Here is a 26,845-nt window from a genome sequence, read left to right as displayed (position 1 = left end):
CTGAACACTTCCTGTTTCCTTAAATAACGTAACTATCCTGCGAACGGTCCGGACACTTGGATGATGTCGTCCAGGATACCGAGCAGCATACAAAGCACACGCCCATTGGGCATTTTGATCACAATAGCCATATTTCAACACGATATCGACCTTTTCCGCAATCGGTAAACGGTCCATTTTAACACTGGTAATGTATAACTAAGCAAATACCGTCCGCACTGACAGAATGCTACGTGATACCACATACTTATACATTCGTGACTATTACAGCGTCATCTGTCACAAACAAAAAAAGTGGTCCAACTAAAACATTCATATTTCTTTACGTACTACACGAATATGTAATAAAAATGGTGGTTCCTATTTAAAAAGAGGCAGTTGATATCCGTTTGACCTATAGCAGCGCAATCTAGCGGGCTACCATAGCGCCATCTGATTACCCCGTTCAAGCTAGACGAGTTTCGTTCTTTTTAGTTTCTCCGTTTGATGCTTATTTCGTGAGATATTTTGCCTGGTTACTATAAATATGTATCGGTACTGGTACTTGGTAGTAGCGTATAGATAGGTCTGTTTGTGCAATAATTTTTTTTTATTACCACAGTGTGCTAGCTGTCCAGTATGTGTACTTGGAATTCTGTGGATCAATCGAAATTACGTTAATAATCTTGATGATACTCAGAGTTTCCTGTACTTACTATATTACGAGTTATATGTGAATGTAGTAGATACTAGTAACATTGTACGATTGCTTTTTGTAGATATCGTCATTGTACTGACATGCCCTCATTCCACTTTGGGGTGCTGGCTGAAAGTGTGATCACCCATGCATAAGAGCTAATTTTGAATTGTGATTATGACTGGTCCAGAGCCAAAAAAAATTAGTGAGGGGAGTGCCTGGTGCCTATCTGCAATGCAGCACAAATATTTCCAAAAATGTGTTGGATACTGTCTTCCGTTATTACTGTGAGTGGGGGACCCTTCGCTTGATATAGCGGCTTTTCTCCAGCAACCACGTCGGAGACAATTAGGAATGCATTTTGCATATTTCTCGGTCATTGCTGGATTTGGAGCAGTGTGTTGACGGAGTCGTTAAACAGAGGTGATGAAGTCAATACGCTGCTAGATGCGGCATGCAAGGAAGACGATTGCAGGCAAAAATTGCTATCCTCAGTGTAAAATTTGCAGCTTTGCCGGTAACTGATCGAATGAAAACTAAAGTTAAATTAGGTATGGGTATGGAAAAGAAGAAGAAGAATGCAAAGGATGTAACGAACAGAATAATTAAAACAGTTTGAACTTGTCTAAAGTTATGAAACTAGCCAGTAATTTCATACAGGTAGGGAAAGTCACTTCTAAAATAGCTTCAGAAGCTGCTCCAAAAGAAAAATCTATTGACAGAGAACATATAACACCCATCGCTAAGGCAGGTGGAATATTACCTCTCATTCCATAATTTTCTGGGTTTTCTGCGCTTAGAGGATAAGCAGGAAGAGCAATGGGGTTTGTTAAGTCTGTAAACGACGCACAAACAGCTTGGCGACAGTTACCGCACGTGCAAAGGACTTTATCGCACAATGGAAGCAATAACACTTTGTGGCTCAAAATGGTTCAAATGAATCTGAGCACTATGGGACTTAACATCTATGGTCATCAGTCCCCTAGAACTTAGAACCACTTAAACCTAACTAACCTAAGGACAGCAAACACATCGATGCCCGTGGCAGCATTCGAACCTGCGCGGTACCAGACTGTAGCGCCTAGAACCGCTCCGCCACCCCGGCCGGCTTTGTGTTTAGGACCATGTAGGAAAAACTGGTTTGGTTTATATTTACTGAATAAAAATCTATCTTTTCTTAAGCAGTCTTTCAACCAGAGTAAAGCAGAGCTCCCAGATCTCTTCCTCTTGGGTAAGTCGGGAACAGTTAAATACTGAATTCAACTTTCTACATTTACACAGAATATCGTCAAAGGTGGGAGTGGATATGCTTGAGGGAATGGGACTGATCACGTTCAAGTCTAGAACATTAATTTGATGTAATACACTGATTGACTTATGCTGAACTATCTGAAGTTCCATAACAGCTAGGTAGCGTATTTCTGTTGCAGTGGAAGACAAGCTAAACTTCTGAGCCTCTTCACATGTTTAGAGAGCTATTCAGTTTTAAGTTTATTTCTCTGCATCATCTTCGCTCTTATTCTTGATATTGTATGACTCTATCTACAACTAGTAGGAAATAATGTCATGGAGTTCATAAGTTACATGTTTTAAAGTAGCTCTATCCAGAATATCCACATCACCAACCTATTTATAAAAGTAGAAGTAAGTGTTTCTCGATGTAATATTCAGTATTTAACTGTAGATAAATTAGTTGAAATTAGATTGATGATCTGGATATACTGGAAAGAGTTACTTTAAAATATGGAACTTATGAACCCCGTAACAATATTTCCAACTTGTTGAGGGAGGTCGAGTCATAAAACATAAAGAATAAGCCGGAAGATGATGCAGAGAAAAAGAAATAACGTAGAACTGAATCTCAGGAACAATAAAACACTCAAGCGATGCGAAATGAAGAGTAAGTGTACAGTGAACTCCCGTTTATCCGAAATTATCGGGACGGCGGCCGGTTCGGATAATGAAAATTTCGGATAAACGCGTGAAGCACCGCGAATTGCGTCAGTACCGAAAAATATGATCGTAAAACGTGCATAGGGTACGTAGAATGTTATTGATAAGATTGTGAGTAAGGCTGCAATTTTTTGACTAAAAGTTTTTTTAACGTGTTAAAAAGGAGCCAAAGTATGATTGAAAACTCAAAGTTTTTAAATTCTGAATAACAAAGCTCGTTTATTTTGCGGTCTTACAGAAAAAAAATCCGGTTTATTTGATAGCAGGAAAGAAACAGGTGTTTAATTTTATCACCTACTTTTTTGAACAAAAAATAAAGTGCTGTACAAAATTATGAGAGAAATATAAAGACTACTCAAAGGAACGAAAAGTTTTTCTAGAGGAACTTTCAAACAGAAAAACTAAAAACTTTTAACTTATGGTCGTTGAAGTTCTAGGACGCTTCATTAGAATTTATGTTTTGGTAAAAAAGCCTGTAATTTTTTTTCGTTTGTGAAACCTTTGTTGGGAACGGACGATTTCGGGATAAGTCACCTCATCCTGTTGGTAGAGGTTTGGATAGCTTCGTAACCGACTGTGTGAGGGATCTTTTCCTCTGTTTCATCATCATAGATATATTTTTCTGACGCTTTCTGATCGGTCAGAATTTGGACGATTTCTTCCTGAGTTCAATAAAAAAGTCGTTTTCCATTGACTCTTCAACGTCCTCGAAGTTCACGTCTTCACATCCCGGTAAATGCATCAAAATTACGTCATTTTCATATATTTATGGCACGTCAGCTTGAATTCCGATGTTGCCTCCTTCTTCCCACCACTGATGAGTTGCCTTATGATGTAAGATGTTTTTCCAAACCCTAACGAGAGAAATTGGAGGAATTAGATTTCAAGCCTCAGCAATCCAATGAATGACACTTGAAACATCGATTTTTTAAGAGCTTTGACAAAATCTACTTCGGCATCAATCGCACCGATTAAGTATGCCAGCAGCTTGCTTCTGTAATGTTTTTTCAACCACTCAAGTACACCTTGGTCCATCGGTTAACATAGATACGTGACGTTTGGTGGGAGAAACTCAACTTTGGTATCTCCATTTGGTAGATCCTGTGGGTGAGAAGGACCGTTGTCCACAAGAAGTAGCGCTTTTCGAGGAAGTCCATTTTCCTCCATGTATTTTGCTACAGCTAGAACAAATTCTACCTGGAACCACTCTTTGAAGATCGAACCGTTCATCCATGCCTTAGGCTCATTTGTGTATCACAGTGGCAAAGGTTTATTAGCTGGTTGCCGTCTAAATGCTATTGGTTTTTTGGATTTCACAGTTAAAGTAAGGTGCAGTTTATGATTGCCAGTGGCATTAATGCATGCGAGGACAATAGCTGTTTATGTACTTTTTTATATCCGGATGCCGTTTTTTCTTGTTTAGAGGCAAGGGTTTTTGTTGGCAACATTTCGTAATTCAACCCGGTTTCATCACAGTGGTAAAGTTGATCACTAGTATAACCTCTTTGGTCGATGATTGTGTGCAGTTTCTTCTTAAAATCAGCGATAGTGGCTTCGTTCCCAGATAAAGATTCGCCGATGACGGCAAGTTCACGAATGCCATGCCGCTTCCTGAACCGATCCAGCCAGGCATCGCATCCGAGGAATTCTTGCTTCTTTCCTTCAATCACCCTAATAAAAAGTCATAGCTTTTTGACGAAGTAGAGGACCTGAAAATGGCACACCTTTGGCTCTTATTTGTTCATGCCACAAAAATAAGGCTTCTTCTGACGATGTGCACCTTTTTCATTGTTTTTCAAGATTTCACTGCGGTTCCTGACTCTTGGATGGAACAAAATTTTTCAATTTCTGATCGATTTGTCTTCCAATCAGTAATCGTACTCCTACCGACGTTCACATCCGTAGCAACTTTCGCGGGTGGCTCACCTGCACGTGACATCTTTTGAACTATGGGTCGTAAAATAATATAATTATTTAGGCACAATAAGTCGCATATGCCGATACTTTCGGCGAAGTACATTACGAAGAAAGTTAGTTGCAAGGAAGTAATAAATTTAAACGTCATGTGTAATGAGGTTTTTCTTCACGCATCTCAGATTTCAGTGTTTATAACGCCATACCTCCTGACCTATATGTCACACAATGGTGTAATTTTGTAGGTTCATTCAGCGGTATCTGAGGATACTGTCTACAAATTGTTTTGCGAATAGAGTAATAAGTTTAAACTCCATGCTCACTGCATTACGGCGGTTTTTCAAGCATCTCACTGTTTATGGCATCGTATCTCCAGAACCATGTCTGGTACCATGAAATAATTTTGTTGATACATTTAGCTGTATATGTGGATACTGTCTGCGAAATATATTTCGAAGAGTGATTGTAGCACAAAAATAATAAATTTAAACGTCATGAATGATGCGGCAGTTTTTCACGCATTTCGTTTTTTATGACGTCATATCTCCTGAACTTGATAGGTAGATGGTTCTTACCCAAGCAGCGATTGTTGCCCGAAAATAAGGGACATGTGTACTAAGGTTAGCTGAAATTAGTCCAATTATTTACGAGGAGACGTGGATCTTACATACAAAAAAACCACATATTTTTATAATATGTATTGATTACATCATAATTTACGAGTCATTTCGAACTGCAGGAGGTAGACATCTTCCTCAAAAGAAAAACTTCTTATGCTTAGGATTATTCTTTGCTAGATTCATACTGCTCATCGCAAGGTTTTTTGTTTCTTCCCAAAACCATTTCCAACGTGCTCTTTTATTAACAAAGGTTCCACACCACAGACAATCGATTAGTTGCATTTAGGATGTGTGGTGCTCGAAGTAACCTGGTTGTTTCTGGTTCTCCACTCTACGGTGGACAACACCCTACTATGAACGGAATATAACTTCACCACCAGCACAGTATGGGCTTAGCTTGTGTGCCACTGGAGGCGGTGCTGAATAGTATAATCTCACTTATTCCACCTGAGTGGCGAGACTTCGCAAAGGCTTTGGGGAAAATCAAGTTACTTAAAGACTTGTCACCAGAATATGGCGTGCCTAATACGGAGAACAAGGGTTGCCCCTCACTTACGATGCTTGGACTGAAAATAGGATTTGACAAATACGAACAAGTGACTGGAGAGTTAAATGTGAAGTTCTTGGATTCGTGGTGGCGTGATTGTCAGTTAAGAGATTTCGCGGATGGCACCAATGAGTGGACTATAACTTTTTGTTAAACAATAAAACAATTTATATTTCGAAGCCAATGGCGAAAATAAACTTTGTTGCTGGGCAAGGAAGTGAAATGTTTTTCATAATAATAAAATTTTATATGTACAGTATTTTCATTTTTTCTCCATTTTCTTTCTGTAATAGATTATACAAGGAAATATTTTATTACTGACGCATCATTCGAAGGAGAACTTGCTCTTGTTGCTAATTTCACTGTAATAAGCATGAAAACTTAAGTAGCTAAAGAACTGCATCTTTCAGCACGCAAAGTTTATCTGAGGAGAGCGGTTATCACTAAAGGAAATGCCGACCAGTGTGACCGAGCGGTTCTAGACGCTACAGTCTGGAACCGCGTGACCGCTACGGTCGCAGGTTCGAATCCTGCCTCGGGCATGGATGTGTGTGATGCCCTTAGGCTAGTTAGGTTTAAGTAGTTCTAAGTTCTAGGGGACTGATGACCTCAGATGTTAAGTCCCATAGTGCTCAGAGCCATTTTTGGACTGAAGGAAATGATGACCTTCATCAAGCCTATTTGTTTGACCTGACTGCATATTCCAAACACAATTCAGGTTAAGAATATTTATTAACAGTAAATGATGTGCACTCTACATCTGCATAGGTCGCTGCCCTAAATACTAAAAATTGTACTGAGGTTATAGATTCATTCACAAAATTATACAGAAAAAGTAATAGGATTCCAAAGCCTTTACAAACAGACATAGACAAGGAATTTTATAATACTCATTTCAAGAAGCTAATAGAAAAACATTACAATCGATCACCACACATCCTTTTCCAACTTGAAAGGTTCAGTTGTGGAGCAGCTCAACAGAACTGTTAAAACAATATGTTAGACGCTAACTGTTCATGGGTCTCTCAAATGGATTGATACAGTGCCCAATATAGGTAGTCGAGATAATCACACACAAGAAAACAGAACAATTAATATGAATCCTGATGATGTGAAAGATAACAGCCTTTTGTCTCTTGTGTATAATAAAATCAAGATGATAGATCCACAGATAGCTAAATTCAAAGTCGGCAATGTTTGTAGACTTTTGTTGTTGTGGCCTTCAGCCCGAAGCCTGGTTTGATGGGGCTCTGCGTGCAATTTTAACCTGTGCAGGCTTCTCCATCTCCCAGTAACTACGGCAACCTACATCCTTCTGAATATGCTTACTGCATTAATCACTTGATCTCCCTTTGCAATTTTTAGCCCCACGCTCCCCTCCAATACTAAACTCGTGATCCCTTGATCTGTTTCTGTTAGAACAATATAATTCGATTTTCGAGAAAGGCTGCACACCACAATGGTCTATCTAAATACCCAAAATTCGAGCAGTTGAAGAGACCTACCCAAGATCGTATATGCTAGAAGATTATGAGATGTGATCTCTAGGAGGAGATTTCTACAGCATAGAACTACTTAAAACCAGATATACAACCACGTATCTTGTTCAAAAACTAATACGAAAAGAGGAAACAAATATTTCGTGAAATGGATGGGTTTTGATAAAACATACAAATCCTGAATTAATTTCTAGGAGAGTGTATATGTAAAGAGAGAGATAAACAGGCTGGAGACGCTGTGCTGTATGTGCCTGATTTCTGATGAGTCAGACAAGTACCGACTAGACAAAGATACAAACAGAGCATCACAGCACTCTCTTTCTTTCTGTTACAAAATGTATATCTGGTTTCTGCGAAGCTATATAAGTTAGACAAGTCCAGACGTGACAAGAAGAATCTCTGCTTGCTCCCATCTGATGAAGTTATCTTTCATCAATCATGAAACATTTGTGTGTGTGTGTGCATGTGTGTGTGTGTGTGTGTGTGTGTGTGTGTGTGTGTGTGTGTGTGTGCGTGTGTGTGTGTGTTTAAATATGTCGCCCAAGCCGTCTTTAATTTTCAAATTTACCACCTTCATTTCTTAATGACGCAAGAGAGAAAAAGAAGGTGTGGTTTGTGAAGTCATCACTGTAGCGTCAAACATAAGGGCGTGTGGCTCATCAAAAGGTCAATGATATAAGACCAATAATGTAAGGCTGAATCATTTGGTCCAGTACGACCCAAACAAAGTGCATCCGAACACACGATGCAAGAATTGTGCCGTAGATAGTAGGTAACCATATAACTCACTTTACGTGTGCTGTAGCCTTTTTCTGAAATTATAAAAATTACTCCAGAAAAATATTCCAATAATAGTCAACGTGTTACATTATTATACCACAGCATGTCAATAAACAGTAAGTCAAATCACTTTAAGTGTAATCAGGAACAAGTTATAAGTCACAAATATTTTGAAATAGAAGCCATTGGCAACTAAACATAAATTTCCATTATTGAGAAAGGGGAAATTGTTAAGACATTAAAGAAATTCAGTTCATTTGCAAATATACTGTTTACTATGGTAAAGAGACCATCTGTTTCAAGGAACAAGATGGTGCATGACAGACGAAGTGTAGCTCAACTGTCCGCACGTTTTGAAAGCATGCAAAATTTTACTTGCCATTAAATTCAGTTGTTGTTGTTGTGGTCTTCAGTCCTGAGACTGGTTTTATGCAGCTCCCCATGCTACTCTATCCTGTGCAAGCTTCTTCTTCTCCCAGTACCTACTGCAACCCACATCCTTCTGAATCTGCTTAGTGTAATCATCTCTTGGTCTCCCTCTACGATTTTTACCCTCCACGCTGCCCTCCAATACCAAATTGGTGATCCCTTGATGCCTCAGAACATGTCCTACCAACCGATCCCTTCTTCTGGTCAAGTTGTGCCACAAACTTCTCTTCTCCCCAATCCTACTCAATACTTCCTCATTAGTTATGTGATCTAATCATCTAATCTTCAGCATTCTTCTGTAGCACCACATTTCGAAAGCTTCTATTCTCTTCTTGTCCAAACTATTTATCGTCCATGTTTCACTTCCATACATGGCTACACTCCATACAAAAACTTTCAGAAATGACCTCCTGACACTTAAATCTATACTCGATGTTAACAAATTTTTCTTCTTCAGAAACGCTTTCCTTGCCATTGCCAGTCTACATTTTATGTCCTCTCTACTTCGACCATCGTGAGTTATTTTGCTCCCCAAATAGCAAAACTCATTTCCTAATCTAATTCCCGCAGCATCACCCGATTTAATTGGACTACATTCCATTATCCTCGTTTTGCTTTTGTTCATGTTCATCTTATATCCTTTCAAGACACTATCGATTCCATTCAACTGCTCATCCAAGTCCTTTGCTGTGTCTGACAGAATTACGATGTCATCGGCGAACCTCAAAGTTTTTATTTCTTCTCCATGGATTTTAATGCCTACTCCGAATTTTTCTTTTGTTTCCTTCACTGCTTGCTCAATATAAAGATTGAATAACATCGGGGAGAGACTGCAACCCTGTCTCACTCCCTTCCCAACCACTGCTTCCCTTTCATGTCCCTCGACTCTTATAACTGCCATCTGGTTTCTGTACAAACTGTAAATAGCCTTTCGCTCCCTGTATTTTACCCCTGCCACCTTCAGAATTTGAAATAGGGTATTCCAGTCAACATTATCAAAAGCTTTCTCTAAGTCTCCAAATGCTAGAAACGTAGGTTTGCCCTTCCTTAATCTAGCTTCTAAGATAAGTCGTAGGGTCAGTATTGCCTCACATGTTCCAACATTTCTATGGAATCCAAACTGATCTTCCCCGAGGTCGGCTTCTACTAGTTTTTTCATTCGTCTGTAAAGAATTCGCGTTAGTATTTTGCAGCTGGGACTTATTAAACTGATAGTTCGGTAATTTTCACATGTGTCAAGACCTGCTTTCTTTGGGATTGGAATTATTATATTCTTCTTGAAGTCTGAGGGTATTTCGCCTGTCTCATACATCTTGCTCAGCAGATGGTAGAGTTATCTCAGGACTGTCTCTCCCAAGGCCATCAGTAGTTCTAATGGAATGTTGTCTACTCCCGGGGCCTTGTTTCGACTCAGGTCTTTCAGTCAAACTCTTCACGCAGTATCGTATCTCCCATTTCATCTTCATCTACATCCTCTTCCATTTCCATAATATTGTCCTCAAGTACATCGCCCTTGTATAGACCCTCTATATACTCCTTTCACCTTTCTGCTTTCCCTTCTTTGCTTAGAACTGGGTTTCCATCTGAGCTCTTGATGTTCATACAAGTAGTTCTCTTATCTCCAAAGGTCTCTTTAATTTTCCTGTAGGCAGTATCTGTCTTACCGCTAGTGAGATAAGCCTCTACATCCTTACATTTGTCCTATATCCATGCGTGCTTAGCCATTTTTCACTTCCTGTCGATCTCATTTCTGAGACGTCTGTATTCCTTTTTGTCTGCTTCATTTACTGCATTTTTATATTCTATCCTTTCATCAATGAAATTCAATATTTCTTCTGTTACCCAAGGATTTCTACTAGCACTCGTGTTTTTACCTATTTGATCCTCTGCTGCCTTCACTACTTCATCCCTCAAACTCAGTAAGAGAGAAATTAACAATATCCTTCAAATAGCTTTAATATATAGGGTGTATCAAAAACAATCACCTTATTTGGCATGTCTATATTTCTGAATATATAGGGTGTATCAAAAAGTATCACCCGATTTGGGATGTCTATATTTCTGAATCTAATAATTATATACAATGGAATTTTTTTCGATGAATGGGCAACTAAAAAGGATTTGAAGCCATTTTGACTAAAAAGTTTTTTCGTACCTTTTCATAGGTGTTCAATATGCCCCTTTTCAGACGCGCGGCGTATGTCAGTGCGGTATTCAAACTGTTCCCACACTCCAGCAAGCATGTCCTGATTTAAGAGCTTCCACAGCTGCTGCTATCCGATTTCTCAATTCATTCCTTGTTTTTGGTAACGGAGGTACTTAAACAGTCTTTTACAAATCCCCACAACAGTTAATCACATACATTCAGGTCCAGTGACCTTAGAGGCCAATAATGTAAGGCTGAATCATTTGGTCCACTACGACCGATTCATCGTTCAGTAATGATTTGAGTTAAAAATTCCCGCACTTCCAGATGCCAGTGTGGCGGTGTCCATCCTGTTGGTGAATGAAGTCGTTTGTATCAGTCTGCAGCTGTGGGAAAAGAAAGTTCTCAAGCATATCAACATATGTGCTTCCTTTAACAATGTTCTCGGCAAATAAAAATGAACCATACACCTTTTCCCGTGAAACTGCACAAAACACATTGTATTTTGGAGAGACCCTCTCATGTTTTACAACTTCATGTCCTTGTTTCTTACACCATATTCTCACATTATTACGGTTCATCTTTCAATATTAAATGGGATGTTGCCTCGTCACTAAATGCTAAGCGTGGAAGCAAACTGTCGTCCCCTATCTTACCAAGAACGACATTACAGAATTCCACACGTTCCTGTTTGTCACTTTCACGAAGAGTTTGTAGTAGCTGAATTTTGTATGGTATCATGTGTAAACGTCGACGCAACAGACGCCACACGGACATCGAGCGCATGTTGAACTGTGAAGCTGCACGGCGAACGGATTTCTGTGGACTACTTGTGAAACTATGGCGGAAGCGTTCGACGTCTGTTTCAGACACTTGGGGACGGCCCCGCGACTGGCCTTTACACAAACAACCTGTTTCTCGGAATTGTTCATGCCATAGTCTAATGTTCTGTGCAGTAGGAGGATCCACACCTTACCTAGTACGTTAAGTCCCGCTGAACAGTTATTGTTGATCCGCACTACGCAAAATGTAGAACACAAAACGCGTTCTGTTGTCCCGACACCTTACCAGAACTGACATGGATACACACTGCTGCTACTTAGCGGGAGCCATGTAAAATTCGATAGTTTGCTCTTTCCAACAGTACGTTGTTCACACACATATCTCAAATAACATAATAGATATGTTTTTTTTCAAATCGGGTGATTCTTTTTGATGCACCCTGTGTTACACTGCAGTTAAATATGTAGGCCCTGTAACATTTAGAAACGCCGCACAAAACACAACGTCATGTCTCAAAAAAAAGGTATTGTAGAAAATGAAATTTGCTGATGGTGGTCTTTACAGCACGTTCCTTCATGTGATTCTAAAATCGGCCATTAATTTGATACACCGACCAGGAGCCATCATGTACTCCTAGGTAACATACCCTAACTTTATTAACATTACTCGTTTCGAGCGTTGTTCAGTCTCAAGTGCATCTGTAGCACCTGTGGGTACACGATTCGCATGTATTTGAAGGATCGGTTTCGGATTGTTTCGCGTCAATGAGTTGTCGATTCTCTACTGTATCAGTTGTATGAATTCTATCTGTTTGACCAAACTGAAGTGTCCTGACGAATTTTTAAGTTTCCAATATCTTTACTGATTAATTTTATAATAACACTGATATCGTTCTCAAATGTATGGAGAAACAGTTTGTCTATAGAGAAAAAGTAGTAATATTTTATAAATACATCTAAAACAGAGTAACGTTTGTTTTCGGTATCAACTAGTGAAAATAAGGGTGGCTGGAACGATACAACATCGTGTTAATATGTCTATCTATGTCTATCTTGAGAGTTTGTGTACCGCAGGGATGTATGTTTATGCTGCAGGTTCACCCCTCAGTCGTCACGGTGGACCCATGGATGCTACAAAAACCAGATCATTCCCCGGGGCAGAATGTATTTCAGTCGCTTCTGCCGTTATCAGCTCCAATGCAGATCATGCCTCCCACTCCACCATCAAAACCTCTGGCTCTGATGCCGTTACATCAACAAAAAATCAATATCAACCCTCAGTCGATGTTGATGATTAACCAGGGACTGCTTCAACTGCAGCCGTAAGTATCGTTGTTTTGTATGTCACCTAAATTTAATGTCGGCTAACGGATACTGGACATCGGCTTTGGCTCATAACGTAATGATTTGGCATGTAATGTCGTACAGGTGCAGATAAGGAATCTGTATATTACTAACAATACTTATTTTGATATGTGTTTCCTTTTTTTAATGTGTTGTGGCGACAGACTATCTGTAGCATAAGTTGGCGACTAGTTTAGGTCGGAACGTCACGGTCTGGTAGTGAATTGACAAAGTCAAAGAACGTCCTGTCATGATAGTAGCAGTAATTATTGGAGGATCACCTACGACAATTTGAAATCATGCTGAATTCTGTTTTATAGTGTCACCTCCGTCGTGTATATTATGTGAAGAGATTTCGTTCATTTATGTTCAGTTATGTTTCGAGCTTTGCCTTACAGATTATTACCATTGTGGTATTTACTTTATGTCATAATAATGAGTTTCGCATTGTTTTCAATTAAAAAAGTAAATATATTTTAAACAGTAAACTAAAAGAAATATAAACGTAAAGCACCAAGTTTAAAATATAAAACAAATATAAGTAAAATAAATAATTAGAATAGTAATGAATGTTTAGATAATTTATTTAGGTATGTTGAAAATACTCCGGCAGCACATTGTGTATAGTTAATTTTTCCGACATGGTGTTTGAGAAACGAGCTTTATTACACAGGGATGTATATGGTATGAAAGCTTCTTTCATTCATGTTCTAACAAAAGTTTTCGTTTTTCAAAGCTCATTAAAGGTGGTTGGTTACTTTGCAAAATTTCAAATTATTACAAAAATTAATTATACAATTTTCAATAACATTAATTACGAATCAACTGTTATTCTGAAAAACTTTTTTATATATCGTTGTTTCGAATATATTCCCTCTAAACCTAAGATACCAAAAAACTTTTCGGGGTGTGTTTTACCCCTTAAAGTGAAATTGGGCACGATGAAACAAATACGGATTACTCTATTTTGCTCCATCTACACACCCATCAAGTACCATAAGTATTGTTTACAGACGCTTGGGAATGTTCCCTTGCAATAACTTTCTGTTTCCAGTAGAGGGTAAATGGGTTTGAAGTATAATATGAGTAGACACTTTTATGTACAGATGTACACTTTCCAAAAAACAGCAAGATATCGGCAATGCATCTTGAAACTGATCGATCCAGATCTTAGGTTTCAGAGCGTTTGATGGGCCTCCGGACTGCCACACAATGTCTGCAACTCTCACATTCATCCTAAACATTAGTACTGCACTTCTTGTCTCGTTATATGTGGAGCATCATCTCCTGCTTCCTTTGATTAATGTTCTTTGAACTGGAGAAATTCTATTATTTCTTTGTGTTCTGCTATATGTCCTGAAACTCTTCGATCAGACTATGGATCATAACGTAACGAGAGCTGTTCCTAGGCCGAAGTTAACACTCCAACCTGCTCTGTAATCCTAGTAACCTCATCACGAGGTATCGCAGTCTCACCCATTTAATACGGACATTGGATGTACGAGTTGCTCACTTAAGGTGACTTGCCCATTGTTAATTATTTTCGTTTGTTCTGCAACTTTGTGCTGGCATGTACCAATCTTCTCAAAATTTACTGGAAACCTGCTACTTGCTTCCTGTATGTACAGGGTCAACGGAGCTTTTGACGTACCCCTGTGGATCTCACAATGATTCACATTGGTCGAACTAACAGATAATCAGATCGCTCCCCATGGGCTCATATGCTTTGATGCAACTGGAACACAACGGATTAATAATAGAAATCGGGTGTCCATAACAAACATGAGACATGGGTGTTGCACTTCACAAAAGGTAATAAACAAAGGGAAAATCTGACTATGAAATGGTCCCAATTATCCAACATTTATTATTTATTTATACTAACACATACATGAACAAGAATACGCTACAGAATGTATTCGATCTTGAGCAATGCACACGAAAATTGAGAAGTACTGACGTGGAAGAGTTCCCATCTGACAGTTAAATGGTCTGGCAAAGACTGGATAGGTTAGGTGAATGCGAAAAACCCAGCATCTCATAAATCAAGTGAGATAAATCCGCAGTAGAAACACAGTGATTGCCTAATTGCTCCAAAAGAATGAAAAACTACAAGATGGAAGTAACATCTATGATCGATTCATGAATAAGCTCTAAGTTATATGAGAGAAGTATGAGACCCGTAAAACATATTTGACTGAAACAACGTACCTATAAACGCTCGTTAAGTACCATTACCTGCTCGATTAAGCTGTAATTTCTCACCGTATACTGCATTCAGATGTGTTGTAAGTTGCGAGCACTCTGAGCTTCTGCAGTCTGCAAAAGATCAGCCGCTGACTGCAATAACATGTCTTCTATACACCTGCATCGAAGTATATCGCCTCAGCCTCTGTGGAGCAAGAGCTTCCCTCAATATATCCAAATCGAGTCCTCTCCTCAGATTTCACAGACGAAGTGATCTCTTGAGAATCTCAAGCTCAAGAGGTCTCTTCAGAATCCGTAGACCAACTTATCTCTTCAGAACCCCCATCGCAAATGTTCGTTACCGAAACGTACTTGTCTTCCATCTCTACCAGTTTTCACAATTCCTGAGCGCCAATGAAAAAGGCTCTGCAAAAAGCTTATCAATGATATAGTTCTAAACGAAATAACTAAATATCCACTTGGCAAAATATTTAGCATGTTAACCAATCATATAACTCCTACATATGTGGCTGTTAAGGAATACTAAGTTTCACTCCTATACTTTAGTTTATAGTTTCGCTTCAACCATTTCGCTTGTGGAGATGTCTGAATTTCTCTGAAATTGACGTAATGACGTACCTTTCCCTGCTATTTTTTTAGGATTAATCAATGACGTACCCCTCTTGCAACATGTTAGAGTGGAGGATGGGCAACCCACGCTAGGCACTGCCAGGATGTCCGTTCATCGCTATTACAAAGAAAGGAAGGAATACTTGAGCACAAAGCAGCTGTATCACATCTCACAGGACACAGAGATCTGTATTTGTGACTGACTTCCCCTTCCACAGTGTTCTAGGAAAGTAAACCATTAGCGAAATATAACGTTCTTTATAAAAGGGTTTTTGACCGGATGACACAGCTTACAAAAATCCAGATTCTGCACTAAAGCAGGTGCTTGTCACGAATGTTAAACATCCTCTTAAAACAGATTTAAATACATCATAATCTGAGTTCTATCCCAGTCAATCAATAAGAATTTATTGTTTGTGATATAATTCCAGAGTTAATTTCTCCTCTTTCCTGGAGTCAGTTATGCATGTGATACATTCTGTAGTTCAGCTGGGGCCATGATGCATTGTGCATAGTGAGCAATACTGATAGAATGGTACTCCCAGGCGCGCAGGCTAGACGAAGGTTGGGCTACATCATTGTATCTGCCATGAGCGCACACCTCTCCCTATCCCCTCACTTTCATCTGTGAAAAGCGAGCCAGAACTCTTAGGGAGGGGGTGAGGGGTGAGAGGGGGCATCAATTGGACTCTGAGTCACTTCCCTGTGCTTCCCTGTCTACTCTGCCCCATTATGGCCCCAGCTAAACTACAGAGAGTATTACATGTATAGCTGACACCAGAAAAGAGGAGAAGTTAATTATGTCAGTATCTGAAGGTAATTAACACAAGCGCTAAATTCTCATTAATTGACTGGGATAGAAGTGAGATTATGGTTTATTTAAATGAAACATGAGACATGCCAGTCCAGCAATGGACTGGCGCGTATCCTATTGAACACTAGATTTGGAATTGTTACCCCACTGGGGTTTATGACACAACACCGTTGACAGGCTACAGCCACAAGTACGCTGTTTAACACACTGAATGAGGTAGCACATAGTCTTGTGAAAGCCACTGCCCGGGATAGACGTGTGGCACCCTTGGATCGTGCCGGAGCAAACAAGGCGCAGCCTCAGTTCAGTGCGACTTTCAGACAGTCTTCTTTCTAATATAGACTTCAAGTAATGCCAATTACAACAAACACATGGGCGCCAATAAAAACGATATTTAGATACGGATTCACATATGGGCAAGGGCATCGCCACATCACAACCATCAGTCGAAACACATTCCAAACAGGAAATGTTCGGCATGCAGTACAACTTTCTCACAAACAAGATTTACATGAAAGCAATTAACGATGACTGACGTGCACGAGTAGGCCGCTTTGAAGCCACTGTACATTTTCCAACTTCCACAGGACATAGGTACAAAGTAACTGTGGATTATACCAATATGGATCTGTGCATCGTCAAGGTGCTCATCTTGCCCTTTGATTTATCCACCGAAGTTATAAAACAGGCTCTGGCTCCTTTCGGATCTGCTTTTCAAATACAGCAGGAGAAATGGTCCCCAAAGAAACACTTCAATGTAATGCTGTACGAACTGTGCGAATAGATTTGAAGAAGCAGTACCCTCTTACTTGATCATAAATGGTGGTAAGTCTCTGACTGTATACGACGGCCAGACCTGCACCTTTCTGACGTATTATGATGTAAAGTCCAGTGTCCGGCCACCATTGCAGCCAGAGGAGCCCTCGGATTGACTTCGTAGGTTGACTCCTACGCAAGCCGTTTGCTTAATAGCCGCCCAGTATCATCAGAGCCAGCTGATTCACATCAGCAGGATGCATCAATGACGCCAGGGATCGAACCCACCTCAAAGTCAACAGGCGCGCTTAACCGATTTCCTGATACTACAACAGTCGATTCTTCTTCCACTAGCTCAATAGCCTTCGCCACTTCTCTAGATCCACTTATATTGCAGGAGAAGCGAGGAAGCCCAACTAAACATTTATCCAAAACATCGACCTCTTCTGCGCTTAGCCTTGCAGCACACGATACAGTGATAGCCAAGAGGCCAAATCCATCACCCTCTCCAACAGGATTTCTGCACCACAGAGGGTCAGTACTAAGTCCTAGGAGGTCCCGAACGAAGCAACTGATCCGGAAATATCAGTGCAAAATCGACATAAGCGCACGCAGTATAATGTGGATCCCACAGACGGCCATCGCAAAAGATGTGCTATAGCGATCAGAAGTTCCCGAACCACGTGAATTGTGTTTCGCTTGATTTGCATGTAGCCAACATAACGTAACTGTCTTTCAGGTCCTCTAATCACTTTTCGGTAAAGTCGCTATACAAAATTAGTACCACAAGTGACTACTAGGAAACTATGCTCCGTATGGCAATTACCTCCAGGTTTAAATTAATATCACTATATTAAAAATATCATGGAACACCCGAGACAGTCCTTAACGCTTGTAAACTCAGATTTACTGCAACAAGTAACATTTCTAAACTACTGTCACTTTCATTAGTATGTGACACAAATAATGCCGCCGGCCGCTGTGGCCGAGCGGCTCTGGGCGCTACAGTCTGGAACCGCGCGACCGCTACGGTCGTAGGTTTGAATCCTGCCTCGGGCATGGATGTGTGTGATGTCCTTAGGTTAGATAGGTTTAAGTTCTATGTTTTAGGGGACTGATGACCTCAGATGTTGAGTCCCATAGTGCTCAGAGCCATTTGAACCATTTTGAACAAATAATGCCAGCAACAATAACACATAAATGACTCTGTAATCCTTCCTCAGAACTAGATTCTCTTGCGAATAAGAAATTTTCAAGAATATTTGGACTGGCAAGTCTCTATGATAACCCGAAGTATTTTTGTGCGAACCAGATTCTCAAGAATATTTGGACACCCAGTCTCTATAATTACCCGAAGTAATCTTGCTATCTGAAAGGGTTTCCGACCACTTCATAACCGTAGTTCTTTAAGCGAATGCTTTTGTATAAACTGAAAATGAACTAAGTAGCCACAAAAACCACGAATAACAGCGTCAAGCTTTATATGGAAACTTCACCATTAACATAGCGTCACTAATATTTTCACTGTCTTCATGATAGTATGAATGCTCTGAAAAGCTAATCATTTGCATATCACATCTTTTTCCTGTCGGTTAAATTTCGTATCTGTAGCACGTAATCTTCGTGATGTAGCAATTTTGATGGCCAGCAGTGTAGATTTCGTCTGAGAACCGTGCGATAGTCCAGATATTTCCTGGAGTAATACAGGATTGTCCTGCTAAATCTTTGATATTGTCTACATATTTCAATTAAATTTACTCAATGATTTTCATTTATGGTTTATCATCTAGGGATCATATGTAAGCCTTTAGTCCAGGATTATCCTTCCACGAAGAAACTACAACTAATTTCGACATAACTCGGATTATCTCTCTTAGCTATCACTATTTCTATGATGGAGGAGAACTGCTGGAGCAGCTCGCTAGATCAGTGGAAACGTCGTCGCCGGTGGTTCTAGTTTCACGGGAGGCTAGCATTTAAACTCTTACGTGACAGATCTAGACCGGTTCGACTTACTATATGTGGCAAACAATTCACGTGAAAATCGGTCTACATTACACGAGTAAGCTAATATTCGAATTCATTTCCACAATAACACTCAACGCGTAAATGGCATAGATGTTCAAGCTTCCTGCCTTCCGCCCTCTATTAAATTCAAAATCGCTACACATCTGTGGTCCAGTCTCCTTTCTCCTGGTAAACTGTGCCCGCAGTGGTAGATGACATAGTAATCTTCCCTTTATATGCTGGGGTAAAACAGGTTACAACGTTTTGTTACTGCATAGTGTACACATTGTTTACAGAAAATATGAAGACGAAACTACAATATTAAATAACCTCTGGTTACTAATGTGAGTGTACAAACGTCTGCTGTAGATCATAGGCGTAAGGCGTGATCCGTCGACATCGTTTGAGTTGACGCCGCATAGCGTCAGACGGCCGTAGGCCGGCGAAGGAGAAATTTTTTCGATGTGGACAGACAGCCACGGGCTTTTCCCGGAATCGTTTCCCAGCTGTTTTGCTGTTTTGCGGGTTATAGAATGAAGTAAATAGTTTTGTAGCTCCAAACAGACTGATAGGGTTAGCAGAAGGGCGAGTTGTAGTGTACTTAATTACGGAGGTATCGGGCTCAAATTGCTCATCTTTTCTTTTGCACTGCGTGACGTTTCCCATGAAGAGTAGCTTAAAGTGGAAATTCCTGTGGAGACGTACATCCATTACGTGATTTTACTTCAGTTATTACAAAATCAAGTTGAGTGCACACACTGGGTACCTGAGGAAGCTGGTCAATGGCGATTCGATAGATCGAGAATTGAATGTATTGAACAGACTGTAAACTGCTCCAGGGAGTCACGAAGCCAGAGGTAGCGCACCAGTGCTACTGGAAAATCATAACCTAGGCTGTCTGTTGAGTTCTGTGGTCTGTCACCTGGTGCTCGGTAAGTATCTGTAAAGTTAGCGTTCAGTTCCCACTCCAGGCGAAAGTTCTAATAGGCGCTGACAGTTCCTACTTACCCACGATCACGCCAAATGAAGCATATACGATTCTATCGTAGTTCCCGATTCATATTAAACGTGATGTCCCTTCACTACCGATTACACGTCAGACTGGGCCATGGCAGAAGTTTAAGTGACAACATGTAGAATTTCTGTCACCAGCCACCTTTCTTATAGTAGTATTTTTATTTTAGCTAAAGAGCCAAACGCCATGTAATGTCACAGGACACCTATTCTATCCTGTATTTCCCCTTGACATGTTGAATATATTGGTTCTGGTTTCACGGGATTTGATCCCTTCGTGACTCATAGTGCCATTAATTCGTTATTTGAAGAAGGTACCTAGCTCTTCAAGGTCTTCACGTAAGGCGCGAATGATTGTCCGAACCTCGACACAAAAATTCTCATAATGTTCTTACAGGCTTTAGCATGAGCACATTTAACTGTCGATGATAATATGTTTTGATTTTAACATCTTTTGAGTAATTGTCAATAAAGATGTGACGGTTCGATTCACATGGAGACAGAGTTCCTTTCGTCACATCATCACATCATTTCATTCAAAATTGCCACTCCTAGCTAGTGGTAAATAAAACTTCTTAGTCAACGAGTCTTCTTGTGTAGTCAACAACTATAAGTGCTGGGTTCGATTCACAGTCATCACTGTACTCTTCATTACGTCATTTCTAGTTTAAACAAGTGCAATCTTGTTTCTGGCGAAAGAAACACATAGTTAATGTCTGTTCGTGGCTAGAAAACAACGAGGTGCCGGGTTCAAATCCAGTGAAGGCATAAATTATCAATTTTCTCATCACTGCAATTCCAAACAGCTGTCTACTGGTGAGAAAATTTGATATCTGGCATCTGAGTGTGCTTACATAACTATCGGACAACTTTCTGGGTTCGAATCTCCATCCAACAAATACATTACATCATTTCAAGTTTGTTATTTGGGAAAGAAACAATATTAGACATCTTTTGTGATTAATTAACACAGACAATAGTTTCTGGATAGTTGTACCGATCCAGTACAAAAAGTTTTGTCATATAGTTTGACGTACATATTTGCCAACTAATACTGGCTACAAATGTATTGTACCACACATTTTTCGAATTAAATTAATAAATTACTAGCGGAAATGCCCCTCAAAGTAATTTTGCCGCAGGTGAAACCGAATACCATCGGCTAGAAATACAGTATAAGACAACTGATAATTAAATAAAAAATAAACAAATAAAATAAATGGACCACGCACCAAGAAAGAATTATCAAAATGGGGCGGAAATCAGTAAATGTCACGTACATCTACAGACAAACAAAAGATTACAATTTCAGTAAAATGGTGATTTATTTAAGAGAAAGAGCTTCACAAATCGAGCAATTTGGTAACTCGTTGGTCAACCTCCGGCTGTTATGCTAGCAGTTATTCAGTTTGGTATTAATTGATAGATTTGTTACAGCTCCTTCTGAGGAATACCGCACCTAATTCTGCGTAATTGGGACATTAGATCGCCAAAATCCCAAGCTGGTCGGAGGTGCTGGTCTTAATGCTAGTAACCTTCTCAATTGGTGAGACATCCGGCGACCTTGCTAATCAAGGTAGAGTTTGTCAAGCACCAAGACCAACAGTAGAAACTCTCACAACGTACGGAAGTTCTCTGCCTCGTGATGACTGGGTGTTGTGTGATGTCCTTAGGTTAGTTAGGTTTAAGTAATTCTAAGTTCTAGGGGACTGATGACCATAGCTGTTAAGTCCCATAGTGCTCAGAGCCATTTGAACCATTTTCGTGTACGGAAGGCCATGATCTTGCAGAAATGTAAGCCCATGATGGCTTACCATTAAGGGAAACAAAAAGCGGCGTGGAATATCGTCAGTGTATCGCTAAGCGTTGAGGGTGCCGGAGCTCTGTTATGAAATGAGTTAAAATTGCAGCCCATAGCACCTATCCTGGTTATCAGGCCTCATGGCGAGTGACAATAAGGTAGGTACACACCCACCACTGTCCGGGACGTGCCCAGACAAGTCTTCGGTGGTCATTGGGGCTCAGGTCGAAGCGGTACTCATCACTGGAGACAGTTATTCTTCAGTCAGTGACATTCCAGGCCCCGACGACCAGTGAAGACCCGTCTGGAGACGCTCCGAAATGGAGTAGGATAGGAGCCTGACTGTCAACAGCCGTATGGCCCAACAATCAGGAGTGATGGTCTCGGTTGCCATTTCATTTTATTGCAGGACCCCTTTGGTTGCCATCCGCGGCACACTCACAGCACAGCAGTATGTCGACGACATTCCCTAAGAAGGACGTCCAACAACTCTGTTGATCAAAGCCTAGCCAAATAACAGCTTGCGTAAGGGCCAGAGGTAGACCAAAGTGTTGTAGACTAGTTCCATATGTGAAGCTTTTTCTCTTGAATAGATCATTATTGTTTGTCAAAACTGTAATCATTTGTTAGTCAGTAATGTATGTCACATCTAACATCTAACAATCTCCGTCACATTCGGATAATTACTTTGTGATGTGTCGTTTTCTTCTTAGAATGTACGTCACGGTGAGTTGAATCTGCCGTCTTGAAGATTTTACGCACGAGGACGACGCCTGACAAACATCGTTGAACGTGAAATGTGTCCTGTTACATTTTCACATAATATTGCTACCTACCTATTGATACGATAAGTGCCTCAGGAAGTGTATAGGGACTGAGGTCTCTGGTATCACAACTGCAGTATTCTAGTGCACGCAAACTTGAAAACCCAAGTCCAGCAAACTTGGTGCTCGGTCTTGGCTGCACGATCAAAATCTCCGTGAGGCGTATTTTGGTCAACAAAGCACGCTAAATTTAAAGTGAGAAACTGCTTCAAAACCTACGCAGTTAATCGAGCCACATGAAATAAGACCGTATTACTTTCTGGCGTTGCAGCAAGAATATTCTCCAGGAGTATATTGTATCCAAAATATACCGCAGTCAGACAGATTAAAGAGATGACCACGAGTATAGTTCGTCAAACTTCCACCGGTTTCAAAGTTCGTGGCCGGGCCTACGCTGACCGTATGTTATGTCCCCTCATCCATTCACCACGAGTTTCAAGCGTCGCAGCGAGTGCGCTGTCTTTCAGTCGCCACCATACGTGTTGGCATGGGAATTCAGTACAGTAGACAAGCTGATGTCATAACTTTCATTTCACAGCGCTATGTAGCTCCGTATTGTGAATGAGTCACAGACCTCACACACATCGAACCATGGCCAGGAGAACTTCATCGATTCACAGAAATCATCGACGATCAAAACAGAACCTGAGCTGCTAGATTCACAACAGGGGTACTGCACTCATCTTTAAAACCGACACCATCACACAAACCTCTGGGCGCGTACGGACTACTGATAGACTTTGTGCGCGCCGCTGATAACCCTACGACGACTTCATTGCAGAAATCATCAACGATTTGCTTCAGGGAGCAACCGTACCTGCGGATTCCACTCAGGGAAACACAGTACTGATTTCCAAAACGAAGAGTGCCGTGACCATAATAGCTCTGTGGTTAATTATGTTCTTAAGCTTCGGCTTAAAATTGATGATACGTGTCTCTTGAAATCGTGTCTCTTGGAATCCTACCAACACAATACCATTGAGGGGTGATCAATGACGAACATTCCAGCCCATTATACTGATCTCATAAACATAATCTGGCACGCACACATAAATTGTCATCACATTTTTAGGACCAGTGAAAGCATATGACAGAACAGATTATGGCTACCTATTTCACACAACGTCCGCTCTCGGCTTCCACTCCACCACTGCTGATATCATTACCTCATGCGTCAGTGACACATCCTCGAGATTAAAAAGAAAAGAAACGCTAGCAAAAACCATCTCTCTTCAAAAGAAAACTTCGACAGGATTGCCCTTTATTTACCAGTTTGTTCACAGCCGCAATGGAGCCCTTGCTACGATATCTCCACCACACGATATCGAGCATCAATATACAGTATATGGCTTCAAAATAGTCGTCAGAGACTACGCACATAACTCCTTTAACCTTGATACTCTAAGACGACAGAGACAGGACGCCCAACAGATTCTAGGTAACTAATGACGGTACAGCGGTGCATTACTGAACATACAAAACTCCGCAATATTGCCCACAGGGTTATTGCCTGTCCGAACGACGTAAGGATCAACTGCGGCATTAAGGTGCGGCAAAACATGAGGTATCTCTATCATCTCCACAAAAGTTTCTTGGCCTAACACGATCGTACAAGAAATCATCACCACAGCCAGGAAGTTGGGAGTGCTTGAACATAAGGATCCTGGAATCTACTGCACGGCGATTCTTCTGCAAAAGGGGTTCGAAGTCATCGGTAATACCAACGACAGCGCAACTAAATATCTCTATGGATTCTTCCAGCCGGACGTTGTGGTCAAGTGGTTCTAGGTGCTAAAGTCCGGAACCACGCGGCTGCTACGGTCGCATGTTCGAATCCTGCCTCGGGCATGGATGTGTGTGATGTATTTAGGTTAGTTAGGTTTAAGTAGTTCGAAGTCTAGGGGCCTGATGACCTCAGATGTCCCATAGTGCTTAGAGCCATTTTTTGGATTCTTCCACCAGAAAATCGATCTATCGCTGCCTTCAGACATCGCTGCGTATGTTGTACCAGAATGAGTTGCCATATACTACCAAGCAATGAACCAACTTGGCAAGAGTGTGTTTCATGGCCCCACGTCATACATATACAATACTTCGTTTAGTCCTTTGAGCCGCACCCCTCAGCAACCTTGCACAGGGTATCGGGCAACGTCTCCCGCCGGAAGGTGCCTACCTTCGTACCAGCAATGTGGTGTTAAGCCATCACCAACACAATGCCCGTGGGTGAGAAGATGAACCAAGCCAGCCTTGCACATAGACTGCTCTTCAATCATTGTAACCATTATCAAATTCCCGATAGCGTCAAACATAGACTTTTGTGTCGGGGCCAAAAATTCAGTTGGAGCATGACACGAAAGAAACTGCTCTCATGAAATCGACGGCGCCTCACACAGCCACAACACCACATTTGTTACAACTGTACTGGGAAATTTCCCGTCCCCCAATCATTACACCTACATGTGGCTGGCTGGGCACTTCATCTGCTATGCCTTACATACTGCACATTCCGATCCTGAAGACTTCACGGCGCACCTTGAAAACCATCGGTGGTGTGTAACTAAGCACCCACGAAAGAGATACAAACCTACGCATCAAACTTCATCTACATCACTTTCACTGCAGTAAGTCTCATTTTATTTCTTCTTAAGACAAGATAACTTTAATTTCAACAATCTCAAATCAGGTCGACAGGAACTTTATTTTGCGCGGATGGCGGATGTACTTTTGAGCAACCTATACGGACTAATAGTGAAAATACGCCCAGCACACACAAGCAATTTGCCATCAAGTTCATTTTTAGTGTACAACGGATACATACGTCTTTAATAATAATATCAATAAAATGTATTACTTGTTTACATAAGAATTTAGTAAAAGGCTTTAGCATAATGTCCAATGAATTTTAATGAAGAAAATATTGAGAGGCAGTCTTCAGAAAATCTGGAAGGTACATGTGCGAAGCAATTAGCTTAATAACTGTGTATAATAGCAACAAACTCTCATAACAATGACAATGTCATAATTTACACCACATAAAAATAAGGTGTACATTCACCATTATGGGTATTTCACTAAGTACTACGATTGAGGATACAAGTCCGGAGACTATGGATATGTGAGTCTGTAAATTAGGGAAATTCTGATTTGTTCAATCGTTTCCACTTCAGTTTCGGAAGACAGTGTTTCTGTTATTTGTTTCTTGGTGAGGGGTCTTTCCCTTCTGTGTTACCTTAACCACATATCGCACTCCGTCAAGATAAGTGATATAAATCTAATAAATCTAAAAATAAAGTTCTCTAGTTCGACTGAAAATAAGTGCGACGTACCTCAACTTGCACTAAAAATGTAGTGGATTTTACCTCGAACGATACTTACTTGAAATTTAAAGGAAGATTATACATTTTTCAAATATAAGGTCTACAGTATTGATTGCCAGTTATCTCAAGTACTTTATTTTTTAATTATGTCTCTGTTCTGACCGGGGTGCGATATGGTTTGTCCATAGTACCCGTGGGCTCGCCAATCGTGCTGGATCTGCTGTTAGCTGTTAGCCTGTGAATGTGCGCCCTTACCTGGTTGAAATGTTACCTGCCTGGCCTCAACTCCATCCATGTTGACGAGCCCTCTCTCAAACAGCTGAAATAATGCGGTTTAGATTAGAAGTCTTTGTCATTTTTAAGCCACCTTACTTTTCGTATCATTTTATTCCCCGAAAGTCAACTGCGAGATTCGGAAATAGACGAGCGTAAAAGTATAAACGCTTCTAATTCATTAAAATTTTTTGTGGGTGTGAGTGGTGGAGGGGGATGGGGGAAATTAAATTCTGCTTTCTTCCTCCTCTCCCTCAAACCCGCATGTTTGGATCCACGCCTGTTCTAATTTACGTTGTCGTTATGCCTCACACCTATCCCGTATTGCTTATTAGCACAGATTTCTATTTTCTTTACCTACATGCATTGGCCAAAGGAGAAACCAGAGGGAAATTCAAATGTATACTACTAACCCACTCCGTTGCAGGAGTTAGTAAACAGTGAAGAATGCTGAAGACTTTTGGGTGTACGTATTGAAGAAACCTTGAACTGGAAGAAGTATATTACTGAGCTTCACAGACAATTATGTTCA

This window comes from Schistocerca gregaria, chromosome X (assembly GCF_023897955.1).
Source record: "Schistocerca gregaria isolate iqSchGreg1 chromosome X, iqSchGreg1.2, whole genome shotgun sequence".
Lineage (NCBI taxonomy): Eukaryota > Metazoa > Arthropoda > Insecta > Orthoptera > Acrididae > Schistocerca > Schistocerca gregaria.
Note: the sequence above shows the minus strand (reverse complement) of the source record.